The sequence below is a fragment of the Pinus tabuliformis genome, chromosome 4_2 (assembly GCF_031772625.1).
Source record: "Pinus tabuliformis cultivar Carrire ecotype Pingquan chromosome 4_2, CPIR1, whole genome shotgun sequence".
Lineage (NCBI taxonomy): Eukaryota > Viridiplantae > Streptophyta > Pinopsida > Pinales > Pinaceae > Pinus > Pinus tabuliformis.
Genome location: NC_142304.1, coordinates 331,311,007 through 331,323,872, shown reverse-complemented (window position 1 = coordinate 331,323,872; position 12,866 = coordinate 331,311,007).

Sequence of the window (12,866 nt, the reverse complement as noted above, 5' to 3'; positions counted from 1 at the left end):
TTTTCAAGTATGTGTTCAAGATTTACTCATAAAATTTACATTTTCATTGTAAATTTTAAAGTTTTATGCCCGAGTTTTTATATTTAGCTACATATTAAACTGTTAAGACATTTAGACGAAAACACTTTCACTAGTTCGTATTAGGTTACTTGAGAAGTTAATTTCTTCCATTATTTTTCTATCTATTCTTAATTTCTTTCTTGTTCAAGACCGCAAAATGGGAAAAAATCACCCACCTCCACACAAGTTGTTGAGGAAATAAAAGCTAAAGCGAAGTCAGTTGAGGCATCAGGGCTATTGGAAATTTATCAAAAATCCTCATTGATCTCAGATACTACATATAAAACTCAAGATGTAGGTAAGCTCCATTGGGAAAATATTTTCAATTTCTTTGAAAAAAGAGAATGGCAGGAATTAGATAGTTCACTAGTGATAATTCAGATGAGGAATCTCCCTTTGATTATGAATCCATTAGGAAAAATAAATTACATAAAATCGCAGCTAGAGTTACCATGTTTCCTTATTACGATATGATTAGATGGATATTACTACATGTTGATGTCCGAACTTGCTTTGTTATTGATTCTAATAAAAAAACAATTTCCTCATGGAAACCTAAAGTGCTAGCTACAATTTATGAACTCGATCCTCCTGAAATATTTTTTAAATATTTTTTGGGTCAATTCACTGACATTGTCCTCAAGGAAGCAAAATAAGACTATAATCAGATTGTTAGAGAGTGGCTTAGGGATGATGACCACAAACTCAAGAGAGGGAAATATTAGGTTTATAATTAAAATGATGTCTAGGCTTTATGGGGAAGTTGACCTTGGACATTGCAAACTTGAATGGGTGCCCCTAACTCATGGAATTTACAATCAATCACAAAGATTCAATTGGGAAAATATTTTTTCCAAAAGATTGTCAGACGCTATCCCAATTTCATTATCATCTGCTCCATGTTCTAAAAACATTTTATGTATGTATGATGATCTGTTAGATATTGTAATGGATTTAGTACCATTTCCTTTAATGGGATGGAGTTATTCATTTTTTAATCGATATATCATTCAAGATTATTCAACTATTTTATGGGAAAATTAATGTAAAGGTCATTTTTATGACATATGTGACAAGATAATGATTCCTTTACATCAAATTTTGTTTGGAACTTATCCTCGAATCAATAAATATTTCTAGGAAGTTGTATCTCAGATAAGGGACTCGTTTGTTGAAGAGAATTTGTCCTATATTAGAATATATGGTAGTGAGGTTGGTCCCCATGTTCTACCCAAATTTATTCCTGATAGAATAGTTATCTGAGAAATAGCTAATCAAACTGAATTATATAGGCAAGCTGGGAAATTGAGCAAAGTGCAAAAGAAAGTTTGGCCTAGTTTCCTATTAAGATTGGTCAAATGACTCTTAGAGATAGAGGCCATGCTAAATTCGAAGCAGAAGCAATCCATAGTCTTTGGTTGCATACATTTCCATTTTATAGCTATGATGTTATGAATTTTATCGCTAATTATTATAAATCGGTTTCTTATTCCAAAACTTATTAGCATCAAAATCCTTCATTTGATCATTTATTCATTCATGTTGATAGTTTTGAACATGTTATTGATAGGGGCCATTTTATGGAGGATGATGAAAAAATCAAAGTACAAAAGTTTAGAGAGGGGACTTATGAAGAATTCATTTTTGAGGAATCTAATTCCAACCATGTGCTAGGTGTTATAACTGTCCATACAAATGTGACAATTAGTTATTGTTTAGTCTAGTTCTATTGAGTTCCAGTTCAGTCATTTAATGTTAATGTTTCCTATGTAATCCATTTAATTGATTGTGAATATTGAGAATAACATCTCTGCTCCACTTTTTCATTCTCTAACATGGTATTAGAGCTCGGTCTGCATAAGACTCTTTAAGAGAGAAGCATAAATCAAAGAGTAATGTTGCATAAGACTCCAAGGAGAGCAGCATTTCAAATTTATTTTGTGCTCACAAAGAATAACAAAGGTAGTGAGGAGCTCAAGGAGGAGATGCCAAGAGAAAGTGTGGTAGAATGTAAAATGTAAAAATTTTCACATTTTAAGAAAATAAAGTGCAAAAAAACACAACAAACTTACAAAAATGCAATTTTTTGTAAATTTTTGGAAACTATCACAACCGCTCAGTGAATACAATGCAAAAGGTTGTGCAACCAGTTTGTATCGAGAAGTGCACATCTTGAAATCTTGAAGCACGTGATCAATGTAAAATCTAGAGTTGATGTGTGTCAAAAGGTTTGAAAAGCCACCATGCAATAGAAGTAGTGGTGTTATAGGCCATTTTTTACATCTAGTCAATAGGCCTGCAAACCGGATCAATCATCATCTATGAACATGTTGTCAACATCCCTACACAAATCCCTAAGCATGTCCTTTCCAAATGACTAAGTACGTGGGATTAACTACTAAAAATCAGTGCTTTTAAGCCCCCACGCATTGTGTCCCTTTGGAGACTTGCGTTTAGCATTGGCTACTCCCATCCGCACCAACATTGGTCAACGCTAGTTTCTCCTTGCTGGCGGCGCATTGGTTCTAGAAATTCAAGAAAATTAAAAATATTTTGAAAGCTTCCTCTTCCAGAAGCTTACATGGGTTGTTTTAGTCATTTACCTTGGATAAGAAGCTTGAGTCCTATCTGTTCCTACTTTGGATATTTCACCTCTTATCTAAGTGGATCTCAAGCTCATTATGGTAAATCCTAAACTACCATCCCTCTCCTATAAATTTATTTCCATCTACAACATCAAGGTTCACTTTTGGATACTGATCATGCCCTCATGCTGCTACCTTGAATCTAAGAGAGTCACCATCTTCATGCATTAGGGTAACATTGAGATGTGCTTTGTGACAAGGAAGGACAAGTTAACTTGTGGAGATATCTACAATATCAGCTACTATTTTTGGTTTTAAACTCTCTCCTATTTCTATTAATACAAAGAGTATCTTGTTTTCCTATATGTGGTGTTACATTTACATTCATGTATTTCAATGCCTCACTGATTCATTGAATAGAGTAGTTAAATTATGCTATGTAGATGTTTTGGAGCTAACAAGCCAGGAGGAAAGTAAAGCTTGCGACGGATTCCAGGTAATCTTGTTTCTCGTTATTCAATTTCTCTAAGGTAAACTCTATATTATTTTCTTCATGTTGTTCTAGACCAGTCCACTAGGTCTAGGGAAGATACTTTTGTCCACAATCATAAATTATTCGTAACAAGCAGATTGGGAGCTTAAGACAACGTACCCAAAAGTCAAAATGTCGACTAAAGGATGAAGTTTCTTTTACAAACCAGGACAGAGTGCCATGAAATTTTTTCTCAAACGAGATAAGTCACAATCCACGGAAGGGTTTGTTAAAATGTTTTTGTTAAAAGTAAAAATCCATGTTCTTAGTATTCGTAAATCCTTTTAAAAAAAGGACCCCTTTGCTCATGTAATCCATGAGTGCAACTGTATTATTAAAACCCTTATGTAATTAAAAAAAGGATCAAGTATTAAAAAAAAAAACTTCGTGGATTGCTCGTTTCAAAAAGGAAAAAGGGACATCTCATTTTCTAAGGGTCTATTAAAAAAGAAACGGGCTTATGTTTCTTTTTAAAATGACTTTCTTCATATATCATTTTTAAAAAAGGGATATTCAGAGCCTTAAAATGGGTCTATTAAGAGAAGAAGAGGGCATTATTCAAATGGTTTGTGAGCATTAAAATATGTTTTCTGAAAGGATGGAAGATATATTTGTGAAAACTTTGTGAAAGTGTTACTTTTATAGAGAACTTTTTACACCAGTCTATTTTGTGGAAATTAAGCAGCCAAGAAGCCACCACAAAGGCATTTTTATTGCAGGCAACCACTATGTTTGTAGGTCAATTTTCTTGTTGAGTCACATTCTTTTAGTGCTCAACAAATGGTAAAATCCAAGAGGTTGAGAAGGTAAAAGCGACAATAGGAAATGTTCGAGATATTTAAAGATTTGGAAACCAAAAGGAAAAAGAACGCCTTCGCATTGAAATGCATAAAAGAATTTGTAGATGACATCATTCTACCCCTCATTGCAGATGAAAATTCAACCAAGGAGGCTTAGGATACCCTTGGAAGGAATTTTGGTGTAAGGGGGAGTAACATAGTTGAAGATGAAGATGAAGAGTGTGAAGAATTTGTAGAAAAAGTAGAGAAATAGCAAAGAGATTCTCTTGAATCCCACTGTGCACTACCACAAGTTGATGACAATTTCGTTAATCGAGTAACAGAACTTGCTGATGAGAGTGAAGCTTCCATTGGAGGATTCAATGCTATGTAAAATCAATTAATTAATATAGCTTATGTAAACTTTGATGAATAATTGTTCGCTAATGATGAACGGTTGCAAAGGATGAAACATAAACATCATATCAACATGATTCTATTTAGTGAGAGAAGCCCACTTGAGTCTGAAAACCAAGTGGAAGACAACCTATTTGCAGTAGCATATGTTAATAAACAAGTGGAAGATACAAAGACAGAGGAAGAGAAGAAAGCCCACAAAGATAAAGCTCTCATTGCAGAGTAGAAAGAATATGATCCTGTAAATGTTTTTAATCTTAATTTTGATTTTGAGTGAATAGGTGTAAGCAACAACCTGGAAGAAGAAACAAATTATGAAGAATGATTAAAGTCCCTTGAAGCATGGCTTACAACACCATGTTTTGATAAAGTTTGCATAGAAGTCGCAGAAATGAATGTTGAAGACAATAGGGATGATGAAAACATTAATGAAAATTTTATGTATTGGAGTCTTGAAGAGATGAAATTGTATTATGGACTTATGTTGTAGCAAAATATTGATGATGAAAAGTGCACTATATGAAATGACATGTGGCATAAATCCACATATATGTTGATTCTTGAAGAGATTATGGACTTGCTTAGATGGCCTAGAACAATGGAAGAGTTTTACCAACAAATGACGAATCTAAAATTTGAAGCCTACAACAAAAGGAAATGCTAAAACAATTTAGAGGCTACAGGATCTGGAAAAAAAATTAAAAGGAAAAGGAAATATATTTGATGTTAAATTTTTTCAAATTGTAAACCTAGTTGATACTTAGACTAGTAGACCTCTTTATTTCAATTTTTTTGGTTGTAATTAAGGGGGAGTGTTGGAGAATCTAATTCCAACCACCTGCTAGGTGTCATAACTGTCCATCCAAGTGTCACAGTCAGTTAGAGTTTAGTCCAGTTTATTTGAGTTCCAGTTTAGTCATTTAATGTTCATGTCTCCTACATAATATATTTAACCAATTTTGAATATTGAGAAGAGCATCTATGCTCCATATTTTTCATTCTCTAACATTACCTATGAAAAGGAGTCTTAAAAGTTTAACTTCTTTTGAAAAACTTAACTTATCAGATAATGTTTCTATTCATTTTACTAAAAGTCCATCCAAACAAGAATCTGAGGTTGAAAAGGAATTAAAATATCCTCTTTATTTCCAGAAGTAGGTAAAGGTAGCAGAAGTTCGAAGAAACTCAAGGAGATTCAATATGAAATGGAGAATTTTCCTACTGAAAATAATCTTTCTAAAAAATCGCAATTGGCTCAAAAACAAATCAGTCAGGAGACATTGATTACTTATGTTAATTCAACTGAGAAAATAAATCAACTTAAAAATACTATACAAAAACCTATTGATCAGGTGAAGGTGGAGGACAATATCTGCAAGGAAGGATAATTGACTACAACACCAACAATTCCAAAATATTTTGAAACAACTTTCATGTATTTTCAAACTCCCGACTCTTCTGTAAAGATTTTGTCTTTGCAAGTGTCATTGACACCTCTTTGAACCAACACTCCTCTTAGTGTTGATCTTTTTAAACCATTATCTAAGGTTTAACTTGTAATTAATACAATACCTTCTTTTATTGATTATTATTATAATATCCAAACAAAATCAATTATAAAAAGGACTAGAAAGAGAAAGTTGGACGAGGTGGAAACAATGTCAGAGTTTAGTTGGCAAATCACAGGTGATCCAAAAAAGAAATTACAAGAATCTACTCAGGATATTGGAGCCTTTTTTAATTCCAAAAATATTTTGTAAGTGATTTCTCAATTCATTATGATAGAAAAGTTCATAGGATTAAACCATTAGAGGCGGAGCTAGAAAAATGTAAAAGTTTCAATGAAGAGGAGTGGCAAGCACACTCTGATGATCTCAAAGAAGGTTTTAATTTATCTCAACAACAATTGGAAGAAAATTTCAATGCAAAAAGAATATATTGGAAAATTAAATTACAAAGAAAGTTGATAGAAATGGAGAGCATGTATGCTTAATAGATAGAAAATCTTAAAAAGAATCGTGAAGATCAAATGAGGATTCTAAATGAAGAATCCAAAAGTAGAATAAAAGTGATTTCTACTGCATTAAATCAACAAGTTGAAACTCTATAGTTACAGGAAAGGAAAAATCAAGAGATTGATCATAGTATGAACCTTTTCAAAGAACAAGACCTAGAAGTTAATCAGTAACTGCTAGAAAATCAAAGTAAATTGTATACATAGCTAGACAATATATACAAGTTTTACCGTGACATTATTGATCTTAGTGATAGGATTGAATTTTTTATTGAAGAAGATAAAAACACGAAGCAAAGATTCATTTTAATTTTGGATTGGGAAAATAAATTCAACCCTGAAAATATTAATAAAATTCCCAAAAAATATTAAATGCTTATGTTTTCTTCACTGGGAAAAAGAGAATCTAATTCCAAGGAAATTCATGAATGGATCAAAGAAGCTGTTTAGCATTGTGATGCAACCTGGGACTTTGGTTCAGATATTGTGGAAGAATTTGATTTACCAAACACAAGGTCTCTAAGAGAAGAAGTGTCATACATCCCTCATGAACAAGAAGTTCAAGAGAAAAGAGAAAATAATGACAAACCAATCAAGGAAATAAATGTATGGACTCAGCACGACTTTTAGAAGTACCTTTAGTTTCCATTTGAACAATTAAAATTTATCTCAATATTTTATACCACTTATAAAAAGGAAAAAATATACGTTCAAAATATGATTGCCAATTGTCAGATAAGCATTGATCATTTCCCTCCTATCTACTTTTCCTCAGTCAGTCAACACTTTTCAAATTGGGAAGCCTACATTGAGGCTACTGCTCCGAACCTTCTGTGGATGGAATCCTCCAAAGCAACTCAAATCCAGGAGGTGAACTAAAATGACTCAACCACTTTTCAAGTGATAATATTTTGAGCATAGGAGTTTTACTTTTAGAAATATTTTTCAAAATCCTTCAAATTTTCTATCTTTAGCTAAAAATAAAATCTTATCCTATTTTTGTTTTGAGTAAGGGTCAAAAATTGTGAAGACTGAAGATTCTTGATTTTATAATCATACTTTTGCTTTAAAGATTTTTGAAGACCACTTTTAGAAATTGACGTGTTCTTGAGATATGAGCTTGATATCTTACAATGTTTTTAACTACTTAATGCATGCCTCTATGCTCCAACTTATTTACATATTACTTTCTATGGAAACATATTTCTATTGAAGCATTGCAATATATTTTGTTGTCAAAATTGATAAACATTTTAGATATATTATCTGTTTAGTTATCATTGACAATAATAGCTAATATTAAAATGTAAGTTGATTGATTAGTTGTCATTTTTGAGATATATATATATATATATATATATTCATTTAATCCGATATATTTCATGCAAATTTATTTAAAAAATCTTTAAATTTTTTTATAGATCAAGCATTCCTAAGCTCTTGCAAGAGTCTTAAAAAATTATCTTGTGTGGTTCACTGGACATAAATTCCAGTCAGATTCAAACACACATATGCAATACCAAATTCCGTTATGTTGGGCCCGACCTCGACCTCATATGCATGTGAACTCCTACATTGGAGTTCGACCATGACTCTGACACAATTTTTATTTTGTCACGCTAGTCCTGACCATGTCCATGAGGTCATGCCTCTGGTCGCGAAGGCCAAAGGTAAAATGGGCTAACAACCAATCACCTCCTATAAAGGCACATCTTACGCTTCATTTCCCATTGTGATATTACACATTTGGCCTACGAGAAAGATAAGGAAACCCTACTGCGTACATAACAACATATTATTGTCGTGTTAGTAATAGTTTCAACATAGCATTGGCCTTATAAGCCACAGAGGGCCATACATGATAGTATTAGTCATGCCTCAGCCTTGGTGGTTCTATAACCATTTGGACATGCGACATATTTTGACTCTTGAACTTTGGGTTATGTGAAGCACATATAGGTGCTATCGCCCTTGAGCTTACAACCAAGTTTCCCCTTCTTGGTCTCCAGAAAACATACGGTGCCAAAAGGCCATAAAGAGGCATGCACACACCAAGTCATTAAAAATCCATATATCGAAGGTTAATCATAAGCATCGACCATTGATATGAATACATAGATCATTAGAAATCCCTCCTTCGAATGGTAATCATAGGTATCAACCATGGATATGAATACATATGTGTCTATACTAAGAGCCCACGAGAATTTCATTCCTACTCGGAGCTCCATCACCTCTCTTGGGAAACTAACAAACACCAAAGGTTGTTAGAGATAATAAAGAATATATGGTGCCAATAAGCATTGCACGAAGATTGTCATACAACAAAAAAGAGGAGAAAGATCCCTCCTCAAGTTCACTAATTACCCTGCACCTTATATGTAGGGACATAAGCCTAATCAGTACCAATATAAAGAACAAGGATGCAACACTTGTGAAACTTTTTCCAAACAACCTGGCTATTTGTAGGGACACATAAATGTTGACCAAACCTCTTCCTCATTAGAAATAATTATTAATAAAGCATGGACTTATGTCACCAAATATAGAGACTAAATCTAGTCTTGGATTCAAAGATAGATAAGACATCCACCAAGTTAATTAGCCTAACTATAACCGACCATTCCATTAAATATAAATAAGGTGTTCCAACATCAGGACAACATATGAAATAAAAATCCTAGTCCTGAAGGACTAATTCAACAATATTGCATTCATAGTAGAAGTACAACATAAATGGGCCATGCTCCAAATCCAACAACGTATGGAGTCGTTGGTTCAAGATCATAATGCAATGATTATGTATACCCCACACCAGGGTATACATCCTGATTACTGGAAAATGACTCTCATACAAGGTCATAGGTTAACAAGGATAAGAAGTAGGAAACTTCACGCTACATCCTTCCTGAGCCTTTAGCCGAACCATTTTATTGTACGCTTCTCGAAGTTTTTTCCTAGAGTCCCATTTAAATTCCTTTGAGATTCAAGTTTTGCATGCTTCTATAAAGATATAAATCAGTTGCAAGATTCATTTGCAACAATTTTTTCTAAGGATTAGAATTCCAAATCAGGCTCGACATTGTAACAAGCTCCTTGTTTTTTTCTTTTTTTTAGTATTTTTAAGAAAAATTAGGAAGCGTAACTTCCATCCCTGTAGTTGTAAAAAAAACTATTTAAGTAGATGCTTAGCTTAGTGGTTCTAAAATTTTGAAGAAAAAACCCCAATTACACTGTTGTATTATACTTTCTTTCTAATTGGAAGCACCAAACCATTTGGATTTGATGTGTCAATAGAGCGGAGCAAGATTGGTACTATTATTAATTTTTCATTGCTTTTATCTTTGATTGGAATCATTTCAATTATTTATGTTTTTATCTAAATTATTTAATAATGCATTATTGTTTTGTTTTATCTTTCTTCTGTAAGAAAAATGATTTATAGTTATATGCGAATTATGTTTGTGTTACGATTTGATTAACTATTTAATTGAATTAGTTATCATATGCAAATGGTTTAATTAATGATTTAACAAGAAGATCTACATCTATGGTTATTTAGTTTCTTTCTGATTTCGCATATATAAAAGTTACCCAAGATATTATTAGGCAATAGTTTAGTTATATTTTATTCATCTTATTTCATTTCCTATGCATAGAATCATTATCCATCTTTCTATATTTCCTGTTTAGTTACTATATTTTTAAGTCTATGTTCTCTGGAGCATCTTCCATAAAAATAAACATTAAGTAAATCTATTTTTCTAATGAATACCAAACCCATGGGTGATTCACTGTCATCTAAAATACATGGTTAAACTAATAAGCTACTACATCTTAAAACTCTATAAAATACTGAAAATGACATCATTTGTAGGCCATTAAAGCTAACTAATCGAACCAATCAATGCTTATAATAGAAGGTTAAAGCTATTCATCAACTTCCCAACATGAAATCCATTGTAATCACACTTTAATTTATAAATAGTACAGATAGACATAGTCAACTTGGGTAGTTGCAAGGTGAAATAGAATTTTTTCCTACCTGCCATAGCACCATCTTCCTCGCGATGGGAAACCTCTTTTGCTCATTAGGTTCCCCAAACCTCATGATGGGGAGTGTTGGAATGATTGGCTTCTAATATCCCTTTTTGATTTAATCACAACATTTGCAAACAAAAAGTGAAGATCAAGAAAGAATGGAGGCATGGTTTTTGTGAACGTTTAGGCGGTACTTATTATTTGTGCTAGTGTGTCCACTCTTCAAATTGCAGGCGAGGAAACAAAGCAGGTGATCCTTCCACTTCAGTAAAGCAGGTTCACCATTCAATCAACAAGATCAAACAACAGACAAGCCTTCCACTTCAGTGAAGTTGGTTCAATCAAAAAACAACGTGGGTGGCGGGAACATAAACAATATTTCGAGCTTCGAGCCTTCAACATATTTATTGTAATTAAATAGCTTGAATAACTAAATATTATAGGTGATTCAAAATACCGCAGACACATCTTAGAAGCTTAAATGTAATCGGCAAATGGGCATCAACAATTATGAAACGTGAAAGCGATAGGTTGGAGATTTTAATACCCTTCATTTATGACGTGTAATTTTTAGTATACATATCAAATATGGGGAATCATACTATAATAATTCAATAGAGGATGAGTTCATATAAACTCCATATTATGAGAGTCAAATATAAGTTTGTTGCAGGTTTGAAAATAATACCACGTAACTAATTTTAAAAAATAAATCATTCATATTAACTATGGTTAAAAAAATGGTTACAAAAATTATCTACTTTAAAAACATAACATAACCTAAAATATATTAAAATATTATTTATCATTTTATTTTTGCAAAATTTCATATGTACTTTTATTAGATTTACATTATTGTTATCTACTGAATCTTATATAATAAAAAAAATATGATATATTAGTTGGAATTTTACAACTAATAGAATTTTAAAATATCAATTTAATTATAATAATAATTTGGAAATGTATAAATGAAAAATTATAATGTATACATATTATTATTTTACAATAACAAATTACATATAAATATTTCTTTGAACAAGATTTTGGTAAAGATTATTTGATAAATATTTTTTAAATACTAAATATAGAGTAGTTTTGAAAATAAATGTCAAATTAATTCAGGTCATAATGATATTACAAACATTTCACATTCTCAATTAACTAAATTAATATGTTACAATTAATTATATAACATATTCCACATAAAAGGTCACATGTTCAAATCCATAGGACATAGAGTATGTACACACATGTAGAATTCACAGTCAAATACCTACTCGAATTCACAGTGAAATACCTACTCGGAGTGGGTACCTTGTCACACAAACAAAGGAGTCTCATACACCAATTTGGTGTCTCTTTCGCCAAAACCTTCAAAATATATTATTATTATTATCATCATCATCATATGGATATAACCTATTGGAGCCAAAAATATTTATATCATTAATTGTATAAAAAAAATGATGTATATCAACTAATTCTACAAAGAGTAGTCTAACAAGATCACAATTTTTCCAGAAAATAATGGAAATTTCAGCATGATTTTGGCAAAAATACAGCAAAATTTTTGGAAAATATGGGCTACATCTATCAGGCTTCATAATTTCGGGTGTCCCAAGGGTTTTTTATGGTGTTGAATCCATTTCCACCATTAAAAACATGATTCAAACACTCTTATCCTCATATTTTTTGGAAATAAAAGGTCAGATTCTGTTGACAAATGTTTTTTGGGCAAAATTGTGGCCTCGGCAGACAACACCATTTTATAATAGTATAGTCTACCTAATAGATGTTTTTTCTCTTTTACGGTAAATTTTTCCCAAAATTTGGTAAATATCTTTAAGAATCGTAAGTTTGAGTTATATAACCTGCCAAGATTTTCTAGTTTGTTGAATCCAGTGATAGATTTAAAACATATTTTCAATAACAAGGAATCTCATTCTTTCCCAAAGGTGGCCCAAAATCCCCCCTCCCCATAAGAGCTTCCACCTTCACAAAATTGATATATGATAACTAATTCTATAATAGTGTATTGTAACTAATAGATGATTTTTCTCTTTGATGGTAATTTTTTCCCAAATTTTGGTAAAGATATTTTATAATCGTAAGTTTGAGTTGAATAACCTACTATATCTGAATTCCCCAAGGTTTCGCCACCACATCCCCCCCCCCCACAAAACAAGAGCTTCAAATAGAGTTGTCCTTCAAAGAAACCAATTATATGCCTTGGTCGAAGCATCTACCCTTACCATACTTTGCTTGTAGAATTTTCAAGAATTCTTGTTTCCAAACATCATACTTTTGTGCAACATAGTTGGATTTTACTCTTTAACGATTGTTGCAGTGATTTTTCAACCTTTCTTGGAGTTCTTTGGAGCAAATATCTGCTTCTAAAGAAGGTTCCTCATGAAAGAAAATGTATCTTACTATTG